This window comes from Canis lupus, chromosome 12, assembly GCF_011100685.1.
Source record: "Canis lupus familiaris isolate Mischka breed German Shepherd chromosome 12, alternate assembly UU_Cfam_GSD_1.0, whole genome shotgun sequence".
Taxonomy (NCBI): domain Eukaryota; kingdom Metazoa; phylum Chordata; class Mammalia; order Carnivora; family Canidae; genus Canis; species Canis lupus.
Window position 1 is genome coordinate 24,799,256 of NC_049233.1, and position 22,297 is coordinate 24,821,552.

Below are 22,297 nucleotides of genomic sequence, written 5' to 3' on the forward strand. Positions count from 1 at the left end.
AAGAAAAAGTATGACTGTTACTTAGCTGAAGTTTTTCACCTAATTGCCTTAAAATGTTATATATATGTAACTAGATTTTAAAAGAATGAAATTGATTAAATATCATTAGTGTTCTGATATTCTCTTTGGTTAAACTTTTTTTTTTAAGATTTTATTTATTTATTCATGAGAGACACATGCGAAAGAGAGAGAGAAAGAGAGAGAGAGAGAGGCAGAGACACAGGCAGAGGGAGAAGCAGGCTCCATGCAAGAAGCCTGACGTGGAACTCTATCCTGGGTCTCCAGGATCACGCCCTGGGCTGAAGGTGGCGCTAAACCTCTGAGCCACCCCGGCTGCCCTCTGGTTAAACATTTATATTTTAAAGTGTTACTCATGTTTTCTGAAGGTTTTCTAAGAAAAGATACCAAGTTCTTAAATGTATACTTTATTTTTTCATACTATAATCTTTCTTTTTCTTGTCTCCTGCCATCACCTCGCCCCCACCCCTAAAAATTTAATCCTTTTTAGTTGAAGTCCTGTCATGGACTAGTCAGAGCCTAGATCAGATGCCTTATCTAGGTTTTTGGGATGAGCATAAGAACCAGGGATGGGTGTGGAAGGCTGATGGAGTTGTAGAAAAAAAATCACTTTGTGTTCCCAGTCACTGAGTAGCTAAATCTGAGTTACAAAGGCAGGAGGAAGTAGTTGCAGTTAGCTCAGGCCCTATCAGTATATCCATCCTATACTACATCCCATTCCCTCTGAAGGCAGAGATATAGCAGTTAAAATTCTTAAACTGTATGTCTTTCTCTATGTTTACTCCGTGATTGCTGCTGATTGCTTATCTCCTTGGCTTTCAGATTCCTGGTGCCATACTTCAGCTGTTGATACCTCCCAGCTGTGTGGCTTTTTTTCCTTTTCATGTCTGGTCAAAGTGTGCTCTCCCAATTCTAGTGTCCATGAAGCTTTTGGGCAAGAGAATCCTTTTGTTGTCTATATTGGAGTCTGATAGCCAAATATATTGCAGCTTCTTTTAGTTGACCCAGAGTATCACCTCTATATAAATGTTAGAAAATCCAGAGGACGGTTTTGGAGCTTGTAGAGGGTCCTTGTTCCCCAAGGAAGGAATACCTGTTGATACCTGAATGAGCAGTGGACTTACTAAGGTTTGGGTCTCCACAGTGATCTAAGGAGACAGAGAAAAGAAGTTAGTCACTAAACAGCTAACATTTGTTGTTTCCTGAATGCCAGGCACTAAGATAAATGCTTGAAATGGGTTATATAATTTAATACCAACAGGAGCTCCATGACGAAGGATTAGAGAGGTGAAGTAACCTCCCCAGAGTTAAATGATAAAACAGGAACTCAAAAATCCAACCTGTAGATTTTGGAAATGTGTAAATCACAAAACATGTTATTAAATATATGAATACATTTCCTCCCAGCTAGTCCTTAACTAGCCCTGAAATGAAGTGGAATAGATGCTGACATTTAAGGTGACAGTGCCTATCAAAAGGGGTATGCAAACACAGGTGTGAGATTAGCGATTTACATTAATGTAGGAAATTAAAGCATTAACTGTAATTTTACTAAGATGTTTTACTTTAGCTGACAGTTCTTGGCAGAAGTGGAAACACAGTATATTAAATATGCCATAAGTAGTTTTCCCAGTATAATATGTGTGCTATGTCTAGGGAAAACATATTTACACAGCTCAGTTGTTGAAGGGCTCATTATATAGACCATGGCTTTCTATACCCTCTGTGGCCTTTCTCCTCTGGTACTATTTTTTTTTTTTTTTTTTTTTTGCTTTTCTTTGGTCACATTGTATGTTTTTGTTCATGTTCAACAATAGACTCCTGTGGGATCCCTGGGTGGCGCAGTGGTTTAGCGCCTGCCTTTGGCCCAGGCGCGATCCTGGAGATCCGGGATCGAATCCCACGTCAGGCTCCCGGTGCATGGAGCCTGCTTCTCCCTCTGCCTGTGTCTCTGCCTCTCTCTCTCTCACTGTGTGCCTATCATAAAAAAAAACAAAAAAAACAAAACAAAACAATAGACTCATGTAATATTCAAAGGTTAGTGGAAACCAAAATTCAGAAGTAGATTTTATGCTTGAGATAGGAATAATTTAACAGGCTGGTTAAAAAAAAAGTTACAGGCTTGAGTTGGTTTTGTTTTTGGTTTAGAAGAAAGAAGGAGTACTTTCTTTAGAGAGAGATCCTCACTGGTTGTTTCAAACTGGGCCTTTTAAGAGGATAGTTTCTTGGTTCATTCTAGGGGTTCAGGACTCCAGGGGCTACTCCCTTACTAGATACTTTGGACATCTTTGTGGTATTTCTGGTGGGTGCTACAAGAATTTAATAGACAGGAGATGGGGATGCTGGAGTGTCCACAATGTACTGGATAGTTCTCTACAACTCTGAATTTTTCTATGTCTTTTTTGATTTTTTAAAATTTAATTTTATTTATTTATTCATGAGAGAGAGAGAGAGAGAGGCAGAGACACAGGCAGAGGGAGAAGCAGGCTCCCTGCAGGGAGCCTGATGTGGAACTCCATTCCAGGATCCCGGGATCACACCCTGAGCCACAGGCAGACACTCAACCACTGAGCCACCTAGGTGCCCCCTTTTGGATTTTTTTAATGTTCCTTTAAAAAATTTGTACAGAATAGGGCAGCCTGGGTGGCTCAGTGGTTTAGTGCCGCCTTAAGCCCAGGGAGTGATCCTGGAGACCTGGGATCGAGTCCCATGTCTGGCTCCCTGCATGGAGCCTGCTTCTCTCTCTGCCTGTGTCTCTGCCTCTCTCGCTGTGGCTTTCATGAATAAATAAATAAAATCTTAAAAAAAAATCTGTACAGAATAAAAAAGAAACCCTATTTCTAATGATCTGAATCTAAACCAAAACACTATTTTTATAAATATACATAAAACGTTTTTTTGCCCCATGGCTTTTATGTAACCTGATAGTTCCTGGAATGGAACTACTGTGTGAATTGATGGAAAATTATTATTATTATTATTAATTTTTGGAAAATTATACTTTGTTTTGTTCCATGTTTCTCTGAGTTCACCTTTTTGGAAAAGCACTTCACTGATGCGGCATGTGAGGCACCAACACACACTGTAACGATCTATGTTGGTGGATGTTGCATTTACAATGTTTCTGGGAATGGGTGCAGTATCTAATTACTTGATTATGACTTTTTTTTTCTTAATATTTATTTATTTGAGAGAGATAGCGAGTGCATGTGAGTGGGGGTCAGGGCAGAGGGGGAGAGAGAGAGAATCTCAAGCAGACTCCCCTACTAAGCCTAGAGTGGGATGTGGGGTTCCATCCCATGACCCTGAGATCATGACCAGAGTAGAAATCAAGAGTCCAATGCTTAACTGACTGAGCCACCCAGGTGCCCCTCTTCCCCTTTCTTATTTCAAGGAAATGCATTCATGTATTTTCCACATTAGTCTGGTTTTGGTTGTACATTTTTATGATGAGGGCATTTTGTTAAATTATGGGGAAGAGTGGAAGAGGAGGCTAGTGAGATAGAATAAGGGCAGGAGGGAATTGCTGAAACTCTGAGGAGTGGACTGACATGTTTTAATCTAGTATGATAAAAGAGAATGACAGTAGTTGAGTAAATAAGGAAGTGCAGAGTGAGACCCAAATTGAGATTTAAGATTGTCAGGTAATATTAGACATATTAGACATCATTTCGTGTATCTTTTAGTGGACCTGCTTACTAGCTGACTATGAGAATGAGTCTGTTAAAGCCTTAGTGAAATTATTAGCACTAAGACCCTCAGAGTAAAAATAATTCCTCTCAAATATGGTTGTTCCACATATCTACAGATGTGGGAAATGGCACGGAACTGTACATATGCATTGGACCAACATCATTTGTCCTGGTTTAGATATTATACTCTAGTTATGTAAGACATAACTATTGAGGGACTCTGGGTGAAGGATACAAGGGAACTCTCTGTACTATTTTTGAACTTCTTGTGAGTCTGTAAGTATTTTAAAATTCAAAATAAAAAAAAAAGTTAAAAGAAAAAAGGATTGCCAAATAATAGAATGTTGAGACTCATGGCAGAATTCTTTAGAGATATTGCCAATTTCTTTGTTATCAACAAGGATAATTTGTTGAGTAAATGACCAAATGGAGGACTTAATGAGGAAGGTCTGAATTACAGCAGTAGCTGTGGCAGTGGACAGAAGTGACCAACATGGTAGACATGGAAGTAGACTGAAGATTTGATGATTGATGGAATGTGAAATGAAGATGACTCCAAGCTATTTGGTAGATAAGAGTAGAAGAACAGTATATTAGTGATGGTAAGGAATATAAAAATAGTATGTTTTTGGGATAGAATAGTACATTTGGTTGTGAACATACTGCTTATGAGTGCTGGTGGGCTGGTGGTGATAGGTGGTGGACAATTCAAAATGGTAAGCTGTGTTCAAGAGATCATGGTTGAAAGTATGTAATCAAAATACATATGTAAAAGTGGTATTTAAAACTGTGGAAAAGAAGACTGCTAAGGGAGAGTGTATGAGTGAGAAAACCTGGGAATATTAATTTCATAATGGATTTTTTGTGACCCTGGGTAAGTTACCTAACCTTTCAATGCTTCATTTTCTTCCACAATAAGATAGAGAACATTATAGTATATTCCTCATTGAATTGTTGTGACACTGAATAAAATTATCTGTGTAAATTGCTTAATGCTTGGCATGTTGTAAGCACCTCCTAAAGGTTACCGTTTTATTATTTAGTAAACACTTTGGTTAGGCAAATGAAAACAGCTGACTCTAACTCTAGAACTTATATTGGATGTTTAAAATTAAACAAGTGATTTTATTAGCAGTGATATTTTTTATTTTTTCCAATTAGAACTCTGGCATTTGAAGGTCTGGTTAATTGTAATCTTGAAACTAATATTTGTAGTTAATTACTTAAGGTATTTTTATAGAAACCTGTCATTTTTCTTAACTGTTAATACTTCTGTGATGCAGATGTTGGTAAAATACTTTTCACTTTTCTCCTCTTTCTTAATTATATAATTCATTCACCTTTTGGGACTTGGAGATAAACACTTGGTTGAATATGTAATATTTTTGTTTGATTAGGTTGAGAATGGGGTAGGTGAGAAGTGATGATATTAAACTGAATCTGGTACTGGACAAGTTTCTTGCAATGAAGATGGGATACAAGGAACCCAGTTGTATATGGCTTATGTTTCTTTTCTCTATGACAGGATTATTATGCTCTAGAAGTGTCATTTGGGGGAGCCAAAGCACTGTACTTTAACTTCCAATGGTCCATTCAGTGTAGAAGGGGAAAAAAGTAGTGAAATGCATTGAGGTTCATGCTTTGAAAGTGTTTATATGTCTCTTCCTTCTGCTGTAATAGTAAATGGTTAGTGGGGTTTGTTAAATAGCAAATGAGTAAAACTAAACATTGGGCATTTATATTCCTAGAGTTTTAACTTTTTACATTTGCATCTTACTTGTCCTGTTCATATTTCAAAGGTTAAGAGAAATAAGTATTTTTGGCTGGATATATAGTGTATCACTTCAGGACTGTAGTTGCTCCAGATTAGGCTGTCAATGCCTTGTCTGAGATCCACTATGAAATATCAAAAAAACAGCATTTGGAATGTAGGCTTGATTTTTCCAGTCAATGAACCGACTAATATTTTCAGAGTGCCTGTAGATGCACAACACTAAATTATATTAAAAATATTGCCACTTGAGTAAGTCCTTGAAGAAACAATTTTTGTACTGTTTGGTTGATTAGTGAACATCAGAGCTATTGTTTGGGCTCTCTAGATACTGGTTGTTCAGGGATGCTGTGGGATCTGCATACAAATAGATTGGAATTTGGATTTGGAAAAGATAGTTTCTTGTTTATTCTGGGTCAGTTTTTGGTGTGCTGTATATTCTTTAAAATGAATTAGAATTCATTTGAATGTCCCTTTTTAACATAAGCTTGACATGATTATTTTTCTTTATATTTACCACTTCCTTTGACACACAGGCACATATATACATGTGCGCACACACATAAAAGAAGTGCTACAGTTTGGGTAGTATTTATGGCAGGATAAAAGTAATTTATTTGAAGTTTTTAATAGGTTGCTATCTGTAGTTGTGAAAAAAAGTCTACTTTTGAATTTTATTGCCCCTTTTTGATAAGAATATTAATTCTAGAACAGAGGGGCTGTTTTCACAACCATGTCTTCATCAGAAGCTGGGGTTTTAATATATGTTAGAAAAGACACACACTTCCTCCACCATCTCTTATGTTCTTGCTATTTATTACCTGACTTGTTTATCAAATCCTGGAAATGGTGCTTTCAGTAGCTAATAGGGTGTTTTGGTCATTTAAAAGATACTTAAAAAAACACTATGTGTGAGACAATGTATGCCTATAGATAAAAGTTACGGCTTATCTTGGTTTCTTGTGATGGCAGCTTTGCTACTTTATTGCCTTATGGTCCCTTCTTGTCTAACAAAGAAAATTGACAGGTTACTTACCTTTTTATGAGTGCTTTTCTTTAAAACTGTATGATTGAATTGTCTAGTGAAATTAACCTTGGCTTCTGCAGTACTGAATGGCAGAAGTGAGAGCAGCTTTCTTCTTCCTTTCTTCCTTAAAAAATGCTGTTTGAATATAGTTTGGATAAGTTGACCTCTGGAGTAGTTGATGGAGAAAATTGAAATGAAGTATTTTTCTTCTCTTCTGAGCATTGCATAAATTTTGCCCCAAATGACATACTTAAATGTTGGAAGTGTTAGGTTTTAGCAAACTAAGCTGAATTTAATTTGTATTTCTTTATTTTTACTGTATATATGGTAAAATTTGATAATTAGTAAAGATTTAAAGGAATATTTGATAAATTCACCATTTCACCTTCTTAAACCTAAGAAGCATAATTTGGCTAAATTATGCAAAGTGCTAATTAAAGGGTTTAATTTGCTAATCATCTCAGTTTGATTAGAGGCAGATGCTGATTATCTGCACAAGTCTAAATGGACCTTTCAGAGATGGCTTTCATTATTTAAAATCGACTTGTCAAACTAATTAAGACATAAATTTAAGGAATAACAAATACTAGTAATCTGTAGACTTTCAGTGTAATGCAAGGCTGGATAATTCACAAATGCTCTGCATTTGTACGTAGAACACTGCCTAACCAATAATAATAAGGTAATAAATGCTAACTATTATTTATTAAATGTTACTTTCTAGCTTCTTTGTGAGATTTGCAAAAGATGGTGTACACAGAGAACATTAGGTTCTTTCCCCTAATATCCCTTTGAGTCATTTAAAAATGATTGCTACATGTACCAAAAGCCATAAGATACCTAGGAATAAACCTAACCAAAGAGGTAAAAGATCTGTACTCTGGAACCTATAGAACACTTATAAAGGAAATTGAAGAAGACACAAAGAAATGGAAAAACCTTCCATACTCATGGATTGGAAGAACAAATATTGTTAAAATATCTATACTACCCAAAGCAATCTACACATTCAGTGTAACCGCTATAAAAATTCCATTAGCATTTTTCATAGAGTTGGAACAAACAATCCTAAAATCTGTATCGGAAAAGACCCTGAATAGCCAAAGGAATGTTTAAAAAGAAAACCAAAACTAGAGGCATCACAGTTCTGGAATTCAAGCTGTATTGCAAAGCTGTAATCATCAAGACAGTATGGTACTGGCACAAAAACAGACACAAAGATCAATGGACAGAGTACAGAACCCAGAAACAGACCCACAACTATATGGTCAACTAATCTTCCAACAAAGCAGGAAAGAAGGGATGCTGGGTGGCTCAGCAGTTGAGTGTCTGCCTTTGGCTCAGGGCATGATTCTCGATCTGGGATCAAGTCCCACATCTGGCTCCTTGCAAGGAACCTGCTTCTCCCTCTGCATGTGTATGCCTCTCTCTGTCTCATGAATAAATAAATAAACTCTTAAAAAAAAAGGAAAGAATATTCAAGGGAAAAAACAGTCTTCAACAAATGGTGTCAGGAAAACTGGACAGCCATGTAGAAGAATGAAACTGGACCACTTTCTTAACAACATATAGAAAATAAATTAAAAATGGATGAAAGACCTAAATGTGAGACCAGAATCCCAGAGGAGAACACAGGCAGCACCCTCTTTGACCTCATCCATAGCAACTTCTTCCTAGACACATCTCCAGAGACAAGGGAAACAAAGGCAAAAATGAACTATTGGGACTTCATCAAAATGAAAAGCTTCTGCACAGCAAAGGAAACAGTCAACAAAACTACAAGGCAACCTACAGAATGGGAGAAGAGACTTACAAATGACATATTGGATAGTTTCCAAAATATATAAAGAACTTATCAAACAAACTCAATGCCAAAAATAAATAATCCAGTTAAGAAGTGGGCAGAACACACGAACAGATATTTTTCTAAAGGCTAAGAGAGACATGAAAAAATGCTCAACATTGCTCCTCATCAGGGAAATACAAATCAAAACCACAGTGAGATACCACCTCATGTGTCAGAATGGCTAACATTAACAATTCAGGAAACAACAAGAATGTTGGCAAGAATGTGGAGAAAGGGAAACCCTTGTGCACTGTTGATTGCAATGCAAACTGGTGCGGCCATTTTGGAAAACAGTAGGCATGTTCTTCAAAAAAATTTTTTTTTTTCCAAAAAGTTAAAAATAGAACTACTCTATAACCCAACAGTTGCACTACTATGTATTTATCCAAAGGATACAAACAGTGATTGGAAGGGGCACATGCAGCTCATTGTTGAGAACAGCAACAACATATCAACAATAGGCAAACTATGGAAGGAGTCCAAATGTCCATCAGCTGATGAATGGTTTTTTTTTTTTTTTTTTTAAAGATTTTATTTATTTATTCATGATAGTCATACAGAGAGAGACAGAGAGGCAGAAACACAGGTAGAGGGAGGAACAGGCTCCATGCAGGAAGCCTGACGTGGGATTCGATCCCGGGTCTCCAGGATCGCGCCCCGGGCCAAAGGCAGGCGCCAAACCGCTGCGCCACCCAGGGATCCCCATCAGCTGATGAATGGTTAAAGAAGATATGGTTATATGTACACAATAGAATATTACCCAGCAATCAAAAAGAATGAAATCTTGCATTTGCAACAGCGTGGTTAGAGCTAGAGTATATTATGCTAAGTGAAATAAGTCCATCAGAAAAAGACAAATACCATATGATTCCACTTGTGCATGGAATTTAAGAAACAGATGAACGTAGAAGGAAAAATAAAAATAAAAACAGAGAGGCAAGCCATAAGAGACTCTTGACTATAGAAAACAAACAGGGTTGCTAGAGGGGAGTTGGTTGGTTGATGAGCATTAAAGAGGGCACTTGTGATGAGCACTGGGTGTTGTATGCAAGTGATGAATCACTGAATTGTCCTGAAACTAATACTACATATGTTATCTAACATGAATTTAAATACAATCTTGGAAGAAAAAAATGACTGCTGTAAGTACATGTATAATAACAAAATTATAAGACCTTTAGTTGTGTAAGATAAGGTAATAGAATTTGGAGTAGTGGAGTTTTATTAAAATGAGTAAGTGCAGATTTTGGTCCCATTCTCTTTATGTAGGTGTATAGACATAGTTGCTAGACTGACAACTGGACAGTCCACGATCATGAGTACTTTTTACATAAGGATTCAAAGGGTAGAAGGAAGTTTCCTTTGAATTCAGTTACTTTCTATCTCCCAGAAGATTAAAACAACCTCTTGTGTAACAGGGTAAAGAATAATAGAATGCCATGGGCTTTATAACTCCTTAGACCAATAGAATTCGCCTGGAAGTGACATTGTACCTGTTTCTGGGTGTACACCTTAAGAACCTGCAGCTTCCATTTCCTCTATCTGACATACTTTCTTTGGGAGTCCTGAGATGTCATGTAAGAAGTCTGACTAAACTTGCTGACATCTACTTGCTGGAGAGGTCTCTTCTGAAGCCTGGCATAAACTAGCAACTGCCATACGGGGAGGCCATGTCTCAGCACTCCTTTTTTTTTTTTATTTTTTATTTTTTATTTATTTATGATAGTCACAGAGAGAGAAAGAGAGAAGCAGAGACATAGGCAGAGGGAGAAGCAGGCTCCATGCACCGGGAGCCCGACGTGGGATTCGATCCCGGGTCTCCATGATCGCGCCCTGGGCCAAAGGCAGGCGCCAAACCGCTGTGCCACCCAGGATCCCTCAGCACTCCTTGATAGTCCTAGTGGAGCCCAGCCTTTCCAAGGTGCCAGACATGTGAGTGAAGCCATCTTGGATTCTTCAGTCTTTTCATCAGCTCAAGATCCCAGGTGATGTCACTTGATGCCACATGGAACAGATGAATTGCCGGCTGTATCCTTTCTGAATTTATGACCAACAAAATTGGGAGAAAATAAAATGATTGCTGCTTTAAGCTGCTAAGTTTTAGGAGTAATTATGTAGTGATATGTAACTGGAATTGGTAGCTAAGCTAGAGCCTCTGGCTTCTTAATTTTGAACAGAAACCAAAACGGTGTATTTTAAATACTTTCAAACAACTCTACCATGATTTGGAAAGACTATGAAACATAATGAAAACTATATTACTTGGAATTATGGTTAACAGTAGGGAAAATGAAATTCTGATAATTCGAGAAGTAGAGAAGGTAACTCTGAGGGACGTCAGATTATTCAGAAGGGACAGAAATGGGAGCATTCTTGATAAATGCTTTCCACTTTTCAGAAATTTGATTGGTGAAGTTGCTTAAAAAGAGTTAACTGATAAGTTTATGGTTTTTAAATTTTGAAGAAGAGAGGCTTGCTGCATTTCTGAGATTTGCCAGGAGTCTGAGAATCCTTTGAGGTTGTCTTTATTTTCAGAGATACCTTTTTATGTTTTAGGATCTGGGGAAGAGAGGTAATAAAGTATAGGGTAGTTGATTTTTTTAAAAAGATTATTTATTCATGAGAGACACAGAAAGAGAGAGGCAGAGACATAGGCAGAGGGAGAAGCAGGCTTCTCACAGAGAGCCAGATGTGGGACTCCATCCTAGATCCTGGGATCATGCCCTGACCTGAAGGCAGACACTCAACTGCTGAGCCACCCAGGCATCCCTGGTAGTTGATGTTTTTAAACAATGTTCTTACCATCTCATGAGGTTGCCAGAATTTAGAGTACTCCAAATTAATGACTTCATTTCATAACATAGATTGTGGATTAGTCCTTTTTGCTTGTTAAATTCTCTTCAGCTGAGAGATGGTGAACTAAGAAATAATGGTTGGGGCCTCTGTAGGTGCTATGTGGTATTTAAAGCACTTTCTTATATAGAAAGGGTTATAAATAAGTAAGTAAAAGCAATAATAAATTATTGTAGATGCCATGCCATACATGCTCCTTGATTTTTGTGTGCTGTTGCATACAATTGCAGATTTCTATTTTCTTTTTAATTTTCAGCATTTAATGCTTTGTGTTGGTTCTCAGTATGTGGAGTTTGGATTATGGTAGTTAAAGGGCAGATTTTAATTCATATGGAAGTGGCCTCTTATTGAAAAACTGAAAATGGAAAAAAACTTTTTTCATAAGTCCAGGGAAGCAGGACAGTTGAGGCCTAATAAAAAACTTTTTTCATAAGTCCAGGGAAGCAGGACAGTTGAGGCCTAATAAAACCCTTTCGTGTTGGCAGACACATTACTGCTATTATAACACTTTGCTTAAGGAACAGGAGAACCAAGGATAAATGTAGCACATACACAGCTGTTTGAATTTGCTGCTTAGCTTTTGGATTCCTTAAGCTGTATCACTTTTGGGTTGTAATGATCTTACTAGAAGCAAGAAACAAAGTGAACAAGATGATTCTCATATAAGTTTCCCAAGGCTGCTGTTATTTATTTCTACAAAGTAGAAATAATAATTTTGCCTTTTTTCTTTTTTGGTAACTCAAAGTTAACAGTGGCAAGAAGATATAGAAAAGGAACCAAGTGACAGGTATTTTAAGAGATCAATGTCAGGATCATTACAGAGAACAAGTTAATGACCCTAGAATGTATAAAATCAGTGGGGTTTTTTTTTTTTTTTCCAATTTTGAGCACATAGAATGAAAATTGCTGCATTTAGGTGGCGTAAAAGTTTAGGTTTTGGAAGGAGAAGCTGTTATAGTATAATGTGGGTAAAATACATATTTACAGCCTTACCAGAATGAGGACTGATACAGGGGAGGTTCACATCAATGTTATCTGTTCTTCAAGGCAGAAAGGAGTTCTCGAACAGATGTACAGAAGAGTCTGGGTAGTGCAGGTAGTGCTGCTGCCTATCACATCTGGTGTTGGCAGTGCTTCATAACTGGATGTCCTTAAGAATACCAACCCTTCTCAATGGTATCATGGCTTCTTCCCATATTTGAATCCATATTTTAAGTGCAAATGTAACATACTAATATTTCAGGAATGGAATTGGAGATATAACTGTAAATGGAGGTAGTATAACCAAGAGAAGGAAGCTGTTGATGGACTTTGAAATAAGACAAATGGATGAGTAGCCTTTCTTCCTTGATGGAGGGTAAATGTATATGATGGTGAGAAACACTTGTCTAAATCCCTGTGATCGGGATCCCTGGGTGGCGCAGCGGTTTGGTGCCCGCCTTTGGCCCAGGGCGTGATCCTGGAGACCCGGGATTGAATCCCACGTCGGGCTCCTGGTGCATGGAGCCTGCTTCTCCCTCCGCCTATGTCTCTGCCTCTCTCTCTCTCTCCCTGTGTGTGACTATCATAAATAAATAAAAAAAAAAATTAAAAAAAAAAAATAAATCCCTGTGATCATCAGGAATCAGCTTGGAGGGACTTGAATCTGCCAGCCTCTTCCCTACTAAGGTACCCAAATTAATACACAGATTATAAAAAGTGTGACAGATTATAAAAAGTGTGCTTGCTATGCAAATGTATCTTTAAGCTAGGTCCCTAGCTACCAGAATTCTACTCCCAAGTGTATACGACCTAGAAAATCTGGAGCTACTGGTGTCCTTCATAGTACTTTACAGTTAATATTTGATAAATGCTTTATGTATGTCAGCATTATGTTCTACCTTATGGAGGATTTATATTAATACATTTTTAGTTTGAGAGAGTAGAGACTGTTTTCGTGAAACAGAGAACAAGGCAAAATAATCACATGCCAGAATGTTTGATACAGTTTCTAAGAGTTAAGAAAAAGTAAAGAGGGTATTGCTACACACTGGATTAATCTAGGAGGGCATCACTGAGTTGACAGAATTTGAACTGACTCTTAAAAGATAAGGCAGGAAGGAGGTAGCAGAGCTGTTCTGGTGGGTGGGATATTGTGCCAACTGTACCATCAAATGTTTGAATGATTTTCTGAGGAACTAAAAATGTTGAATTGGGTCGATAAACAGGAAGCCTTTGTCAAGCCATAAAGCTGCTTTCTAATATTTTCAGTTGCAAACCTATGAATTTGAACATCTCTTGGAATAAATACCTCCTTTCTCTTGACCACCAGGCACAAAAAACAGCTAGTAGTCTCTCTGCTTGAATTTCAAATAATATGACAGAAATGTAAATATAAGAATAAAATTTGATTTCCCATGGCCTATAAAAGAAAATATAACCAATCAACTTCTTTTTCTGACCTTATCTTTCTCAGCTCTTGTTTCATTCTCCATTTGCTTGGATACACAGCTGCACATGGGTTCCTGTTGACTTTTTTAAAAAAGTTTATTTATTTATTTAAGTAATTTCTGTACCCAACATGGGGCTTGAACTCATAACCCCGAGATCAAGAGTCGAATGCTCTTCTGACAGAGCCAGACAGATACCCCTACTCACTTGTAAGCAGGTTTCATTCACCCTTTCTTCTCCACTTAAATAAAGCCGTATTTTTGTCATCAGCTATTGGCTGCTTAACTTGGAAAGTTTCAGTCATCCTCATATCTTTGGTGAATCAGAGTTTGGGTGCCTCTCTTCCATTCTTCTTGAAAATGTCCAAAGTGCTACATAGTTTAAAAACTTAAAACCAAGTAAAGTTGAACAGTTTTCTACTGGGCTACATTATAAAAATGGGAAAGGAAAATTACTTTTCTTTTGTTATTTTGGAAGACATTTGCCAGTTGGAGCCTCAACAAAGATGGAGTTTGGGAGGCCTTTAATTGTGCACCAAAAGGTTATTGCAGAAGATAACATAAGGGAGATGTCATAAAGAAGAAAATTTGAAGCTCAGTAATAGAAATCTGTGTGAAGAAATAGGCATTCTGCCAATTAACTGGGTACTTGAAATAAATAGTTTGGAATTAAAGGAACAGTTGCAAATTTCAGAGACTTGATGAACTTAGTTCATAGGGAAACTGGGGAATGGAGTACAAACTTCAGGTTACAGTAGTTGTAAAGCATGCTTACTATTCATTATAGTGTTGCTTCAAAATATTTAGTTTTTATAAAGTTTAATAATGTAAAATCAGAAGAATCATTAATTGAATATTTTGTTAAACCATTGAAATAATGGGGCAGCCCAGATGGCTCAGCGGTTTAGTGTTGCCTTCAGCCCAGGGCGTGATCCTGGAGACCCGGGATCGAGTCCCACGTTGGGCTTCCTGCATGGAGCCTGCTTCTCCCTCTGCCTGTGTCTCTGCCTCTCTCTCTCTCTCTCTCTCTCTCTCTCTCTGTTTCTCTCATGAATAAATAAGTAAAATCTTTAAAAAAAAAAAAACAACATTGAAATAAAATTCCAAGTATATTTGAGTGAAATGAATTATAATCATAGGAGTTCAACCTTGAACTGTTAACTGCCTTGGCAGTCAGTAAATATTTCCAGAACTGGGCATAGTGTGATTATGAGTGTGTGTAGGAAGGATATCCAAGAAAGCATATAAATGGTGCCTGTTGGGTCTTCTTACTTGTTTTGAGTAATTATGACACAATAAGTAACCGGTTAATAAAAATATTTGAGTATATGAGGGAGATGTACAGGAGAACATTTAATGTTTATCTTTCCATAAATGTCCAGCTATTCTTATGTTGCATTAATTTGAAGTGAAGTACAGTTCTTTTATTACTATACTTCTTTCACCTTTTAGGCATCGTCACCCAAACCAAAAAGCAAGAAAGGAGACTGTATTCTTTGTTGAAAGAAATTTTTGCTGGATGTAGGATTTTAGGTTGGCAGGTCCCTTCCTTCCTTCCTTCCTTCCTTCCTTCCTTCCTTCCTTCCTTCCTTCCTTCCTTCCTTCCTTCCTTCCTTCAAGATTTTATTTTTAAGTAATCTGTGCACCCAGTGTGAGGCTTGCACTTAGAACTCTGAGATAAAGAGTTGCACATTCTACTGACTTAGCCAGCCAGCCAATTTTTTTTTTTAAAGATTTTAAGATAAGTACTTTCTTTTTTTTTTTTTTTTTTAAATTTTTTTTTTTTATTTATTTATGATAGTCACAGAGAGAGAGAGAGAGGCGCAGAGACACAGGCAGAGGGAGAAGCAGGCTCCATGCACCGGGAGCCCGACGTGGGATTCGATCCCGGGTCTCCAGGATCGCGCCCTGGGCCAAAGGCAGGCGCCAAACCGCTGCGCCACCCAGGGATCCCAGTACTTTCTTTTAACACATTTAAGATGTGTAATTCTCCTGCCTTCTGGCTTTCAGTTTTGCTATTGAGAAGTCAGCTGATAATCTACCTGTAGCTCCTTTGAGGATAAGATAGCCACTCTCCTATCAATGGCCCACACTGAGATCCCATGGATCAGTATGGGGGCTGGGATTGTTATGTGAACTGAAGTAGCAGAGGTTATGACAGAGGCTATGATTCCAAGATGAGCAGTAGCAGAAGAGCATTTGGTAGTGGGTACTGTATGGATGATGACTACAGAGGAGGTGGGGACCACTGTGAAGACAGATATGACAGACAAGATAATTGATCGTGGAATGCCAGAGAGGATTACTCTTGGGATAATTACAGGCATGATGACAGAGGTCCTCTTGCCTTCACCTCCCCCGCCCTCCAAAAAATCCAAACTGAATCTAAAGTCTTGGAGTATTCCTAAGGAAGATGATTCCTCTGCCAGCACTTGCCAGTCTAGCTGAGGAACCTCTATCCTTGGAGGGGCAAAGCCTGTGGACAGAGCTGTTAAAAGACTGTGAAGTAGAAGAGCGGTTACAGAAGGAGCAGGAGAAATGAAGGGCCATCTGGATGAGCCAAAACTACCACAGCTGGTAGAAATTCTGGAAGGAGAGAGAAGGAGAAGTCTCTAGAAAACGAAATACTCAATAAGAAGGCAGACTGTCCTTCTCTGGCTTCCAAGCCTCCCAAACCTCAACAGCCTTTAAAGGTAATGCCAGTCCCTCCACCAAAGGAGAGTTGCTTGGGTGATGTGAAGTCCCAACCCTCTTACTCTTTCTCAGTAAGAGCTCAGACACAGAGCTGTGATCCCTGTAAGTGGTGGTGGGGGGAAGTAGTTCCGGCTCTACCATCTGAGGAAGGAATAGCAAGGAAAGATGAAAATAAAATAGTTGGGGTGAGGGTCCCAAAGGGCCAAAGTGGGAGCTCTAGTCACGGTTCAGAAGATGGAACAAAGACCACTAGAAGGAGTCAGATGGGAAAGATGGCAGAAAGGATCAAGACTGCTGACCTACACCTGAGCCAGAGAAAACTGAAGAAAATCCATCTTCCAAGTTCAGTTCTCTAAACAAGTATGCTACTCTCTCCATTGATGGCAAAGATGAGAATGAGGAAGATTATACTGAATAGACCTTTGCATTCTTGCTTTCTCCTACTCTTTTCATCCTGGAATATTTGAGAGCAAATCAAAACTCTGTCCAGAGAAGACAGTAAAACTCAACATCTCGTGGAGACCTTTCTTTCTTAACTTTGGAAAAAAACAAAAACAAAAACCTGCAATGAAATGAAATTCATTTGCATGCTGTTGCAACCTTTAAAATATTGAACTAACTGGACAATTGCCAGTGTAGCCAGAGAGAAAGAGATGTACAGCTTCCACTGTTTAATTCTTATTATCCTATTGTAGCATATATAAATTCTTTTTTCCTTTTTTAAAAAAAAGATTTATTTATTTATTTATTTATTTATTTATTTATTTATGACAGAGAGAGAGAGAGAGAGAGAGAGAAAGAGAGAGAGAGGCAGAGACACAGGCAGAGGGAGAAGCAGGCTCTATGCAGGGAGCCTGACGTGGGACTCGATCCCGGGTCTCCAGGATCACGCCCTGGGCTGAAGGCGGCACTAAACTGCTGAGGCACCCGGGCATCCTTTTTTTTTTTTCTTTTTAAGGATTTTATTTATTTATTTCACAGAGTGTGTGGTGGCAGGGGTGGGGGGAAGGGTGTGTGTGCCTGTGTGAGGAGGAGCAGAGGGAGAGCGAGAGGCAGACTCCCCGCTGAGCAGGGAGCCCATTGTGGGGCTTGATCCTAGGACCCTGGGATCATGGCCTGAGCCGAAGGCAGGTGCTTAACTGACTGAACCATGCTGGCGCCCTGGCATACATGAATTCTCAAAACATGATTTGAATAAATTTTCCATCCTTGGAAAGATAGATTTAGTCTCTGAAGTTGTTTTAGTTTCCAGGAAGCTTTCCAGCCCTTCATCTTATTTAATTCTGAGTTTCTGGGGCCAGCCTGGGAGAATTCCTTCATTTTTATCCCTCTAGGGGGTAGTTGGGAGTGAGTCTATAGGCCACTAAACAATAGGACTGCTTGGTGACCAAAGTAAGTGGGAGAATTGTAGTTTGAAAAGGAGCTGTGGGGAAGGGATGAATTATTTTGCATGAATGGGGAAATGGTGTGACCAGTGGTGAACTCTGGAGCAGGAAGCACTTGGGGGTTGTGGGAATTTGGATCTTTTATGAGAAAGGGATTTACCCTTTATTAAACAGCATCCCTTCTGAAAGTTCTGAAACTTTGAACTGTTGAGATCTTGAAACTTTAAAAATTTAGACTCTTGTCCTGGTCTTATGTTCTTCGTGCTACTCTTTGCTGTTACCTCCCAAAAAGCAGTTTCTATTTAAATTACACACCTGGGAGCACTTAGGTGGCTCAGTGAGTTAAACATCTGCCTTCTGCTCAGGTCATGATATTGGGGTCCTGGGATTGAGCCACACATCAGGCTCCCTGCTTAGCAGGGAGCCTGTGTCTTCTCCCTCTGCGGCTCCACCTGCTTGTGCTCTCGCTTTCTGTCAAATGAAATCTTAAGAAATAAATCACACACCTGATAGAGGCATTCTGTATCAACCCCAGGAAGCAGAAGCGGAAACTCCTTGCTTTTCTCCAGCACATCTCAGCTTTTTCATGTCTTTTTACTCTTCCTCCCTTTACTCCTATTCCTATTCTTTGATCCCTTTTATATCTCAGGAAATTCTGGAATTAATGGTTTTAGGTGGTCAGTGAGGTTGGATAAATAGGGACAATTAAATTGTGAGCCATTCTTACAACTTTGTTTGGGGGTTTTGTTTTGTTTTTACAAGTTTCCCTTCTCTCCACCCAAATCCTACACCTACATTATAAATGTTTGCATTTATAATGTGGCCATGGCTATTGACCAATGTGTGGGTTTGTTTGTTTGTTTTAGCTTCCCTGGAGAGAACAAACGATGATAAAGAGAGCTATTTAACAAGATCCTTGTTTCTCTTGCAGCATATTAGCTGAACTTGAATGCTTTTATGTGCACTTTTCTACTGTCAGCCCAGTAGATGGTATCCTTATAGGTGATATTGGTACCTGCAGAGAAGCGGCACTTTGGTCTCTTGTCAGTCCTAGGTTAGACACTGCCCAGCCATTTAGACATGTTGGTTATGAGTGCTGTAGCAGTGGGCATAATGAATCATTTACTCAGTGGACATAAAAGACCATGTGAAGTAATTGTATATAATTGGCTTGGATTGGCCAGTAGCCAGGAAGTGGCTTTTAGAGATACCCAAAACTGAAAGAGTTTTTTTTTTTTTTTTTAAACTATTTGGTATAGAGGATGTAAAGGTAGGGTTTGCCTTCTGTAGGTCTACTTCTTCCAAATAGTTGTGTCCAAAAGAAGCTGGTTTTCCCATTCCCCTTTCTCCTCCCCGCCCGCATTAAAACAGAAACGGGGAGTATGTCCTGCTCCTTTATATATGTAAAATTTGTACAAAGTATCTTCTATGGAAATGATTTATAATCTGTAGACTATTACCTGGGGGTTGTCTTGAGATGTAAAATTCCATCCTTTGAGTTGTGTTTTTTATTTTTGGCTTGTTTTCTCCAAATAAATCCGATCTTTACAGTTAAAAAAAACAAAAGGTAGCCACCTTGCTCATTGACTCCTTTTAAGATATGTTGATTCACTTCTGCTTGATTTAACCATTCTGTTTGTTGAGCAGTTTTTATTTTCCTGAGTTTCACTAGGCTTCTCAAATCTGTTGATTGGTGCTCTTGTCCTAATTCTTTCTTCTCTGCCTAGGATTCTGTCAAATGTATTTTAGATATTTTTAGTTAGTCCTTCACATAACATTCTAATAGCTGCGTTTCCTTTTTTATTCTTTGTCTGTTAAATTCTAGATTATTTCTCTTGAATCAATACTCAGCTTGTTTTTCTTTTTTGTTTTTGTTTTTGTTTTTTTTTTAATTTTTAAAAATTTTTATTTATTTATGATAGTCACAGAGAGAGAGAGAGAGAGAGAGAGGCAGAAACGTAGGCAGAGGGAGAAGCAGGCTCCATGCACCGGGAGCCCGAAGTGGGATTCGATCCCGGGTCTCCAGGATCGCGCCCTGGGCCAAAGGCAGGCACTAAACCTCTGCGCCACCCAGGGATCCCTCAGCTTGTTTTTCTATTCTGTTTTGTCAGTTGTTGCCATTAGGTTTTAAAATTTGGCTGTTGTGATTTCTGTATTAGGGACTCCTGGGTGGCTCAGTCAGTTACATGTCCAACTCTTGGTTTTGGTTCAGGTCATGATCTCAGGATTCTTAGATTGAGCCTCATGTCAGGCCTCCCACTCAGCAGGGAGTCTACTAGAGATTCTCTCTCTCCCTCTTCCCTACCTCACTCCCTGAATGCTTGCTCTCGCGTTCTCTCTCTAAAACGAATAAATCTTAAAAAAAAAAGTTATGTTAAATGGATTTTTGTTCTTTGAAGTTTAAAATCTGTTGTTCTCCTCTATATGTAGGTTGCTTTTTAATATATATCTGATAATTTTAAGATTTAAAATTTGTGTAGTCTGTTCTTGATGTTGTTTGTGCTTGTTTTTCGTTCCTTCTTTTTTTTTTTTTTTAATAGATTTTACTTATTTATTCATGAGAGAAACAGAGAGAGAGAGAGGCAGAGACACAGGCAGAGGGAGAAGCAGGCTCCAGATTTTCTCAGTAACAGCTACATCAGGTTCTGCACTGAGTACAGAGTCTGCTTGGATTCTCTCTTCCTCTCCCTCTGCCCCTCACCACTCTGGGTGCACATTCTTTGTCTTTCTTAAATAAATAAATCTTTAAAAAAAATGCTGCCTGGTTACCCTGTGTAGTGCTGTTTTGCAAGCTTCAGCTAAAGCCAATGCCCTAGTAGTGCCATTGGTGACTTTCACCTCAATTTATCTATAGTTTAAGCAAAGAGTCTCTGAGGTGGGTTCTGAAATTAGCTTCCTGGAGTGGATCACTTTGTCCCCTCTCTTCCACTTTAATGAGTGTGCTTCCTTTCACTTTGCTTATCTCTAACTTGTATAAGCAGGGCTAAGCATCAGGCTTGGTGGACATTCTGGCCTTCACAGACCTTTACTCTTCCATTGCATGCCAGAAACCAGGCTCTTTCCTCTTGTGAGTGGCTTCTTCTTTCAGATTAATTAATTGTTAGTAGAGTTAACTTCTCTTCTTTTATAAGATTTCCCTATGGTTAAATAATAGTTAATTTATAAGGTAGCATCCTTTGTTTGTATTGTCTCTTGGTGCTGTACCTGGCTCATAGAAGATGCTGAAGAAATATTTGTGTGATGGGTTAGGATGGGATGGAATGTGTATCTGATACAACCTGGCAGATTGTAAGGTTCTGGTCCTGTCATGTCCAGCTCAGGAATTACTGCTGTTTTGATTTATTTAGGAGACTTTTAAGAATTGTATAAATTACCCAGTTTTGGCAGGGTGGGGGGTGCTTTTCTTGTAAAAGAGAAGAAATGAGCATAAGTTTACAGAATTAATCTTTTCTGTGTAGTATAAATTTTAGTATATTCAAAATGTGCCTGTGCTATTAAAAAAATAAGCAGTAATAAAGTAACCAGACGATTGATTTTTACATTGATCAGCTTGGCAGAATTACAGAGACATCAACATACTAATTAGAATCTCAGGATGTTAAATTATTGTTTGTTTTCTAACCGAATGTTTCAAATGATTATAAATGACAAAGAATTTCTAAGTGACATAACATACCATGCTATCAATTTGGTTAATTAACATGGCAACAGTGATAATTATTTCCTTTATTTCCTGTTTTCTCTGTTTCCTAAAAATTTACTGATTATTAACAATTTATTTTCATTTTTTCCTATTATATGGCTCTCTTTTGTATATTTAAATATAGAAAATATGTTTTAAAAATTGGATTGTAGGGGCACTGGTTGTCTCAGTTGGAAGAGCATGCGATTCTTGATCTCAGGGTTGTGAATTTGAGTCTCACATTGGGTGTAGAGATTACTAAAACATAATAAAGTATATATAAAAAAGAGAATTGGATGTTAGGTAGAAAAAATGTTTTAAACTAACTTTTATTTTAGGTTGATAAGTGTTCTGGCTATTTATTACTGTGTAACAACTACCCCCAAATCTAAAATAATAATAATTTTAAAACCTAATATCAAAACTTAAAACCAAAATCAAACTCTAAATCTTAAAATAATAACCAGTTTATAATATTTCACAGTCTTGAGGGTCAGGGATTCATACGGGGCTCTCCACAGGGCAATTTTTCTGCTCTACTTGGTATCACGTGGGGTTACTTGGTTGGTAACTAGTCTGGTGTAGGCATGTCCAAGGCAGCCTTACTCATATGCCTGGTACTGAGGTGAGGACTGTACAAGGCTAGACTCTGCTGGGATCTCCTTCATGTGATCCTGAAAGCAAGGGAATTAGATGACTTCTTTGGTGACCCAGGACTTTAAGAGAACAAGGCAGAAGCTGTCAGTCCTCTCAAATATCAGGCACGGAATGGCGTCACTCATGCCATACTGTTGGACACAGCAGTCAGAGTCCAGGCCGGATCATAGGGAGGACAAACTGATCTCAGTTTTTAATGGGTAGAGCTTAATAGGAATGTCAAAGAATTTGCAGCCATTTTTA

At 38.3% G+C, this 22,297-nt stretch overlaps 1 protein-coding gene and 1 pseudogene across 2 annotated transcripts in view; both read left to right on the plus strand.

Moving 5' to 3' along the window:
• The window catches only part of PRIM2 (DNA primase subunit 2), a 307,686-nt gene that overhangs the window by 27,143 nt on the left and 258,246 nt on the right, over positions 1-22,297 (plus strand). The gene's annotated exons all lie outside the window — the stretch shown is intronic.
• On the plus strand, positions 15,626-17,050 carry LOC111098297 (annotated as a pseudogene).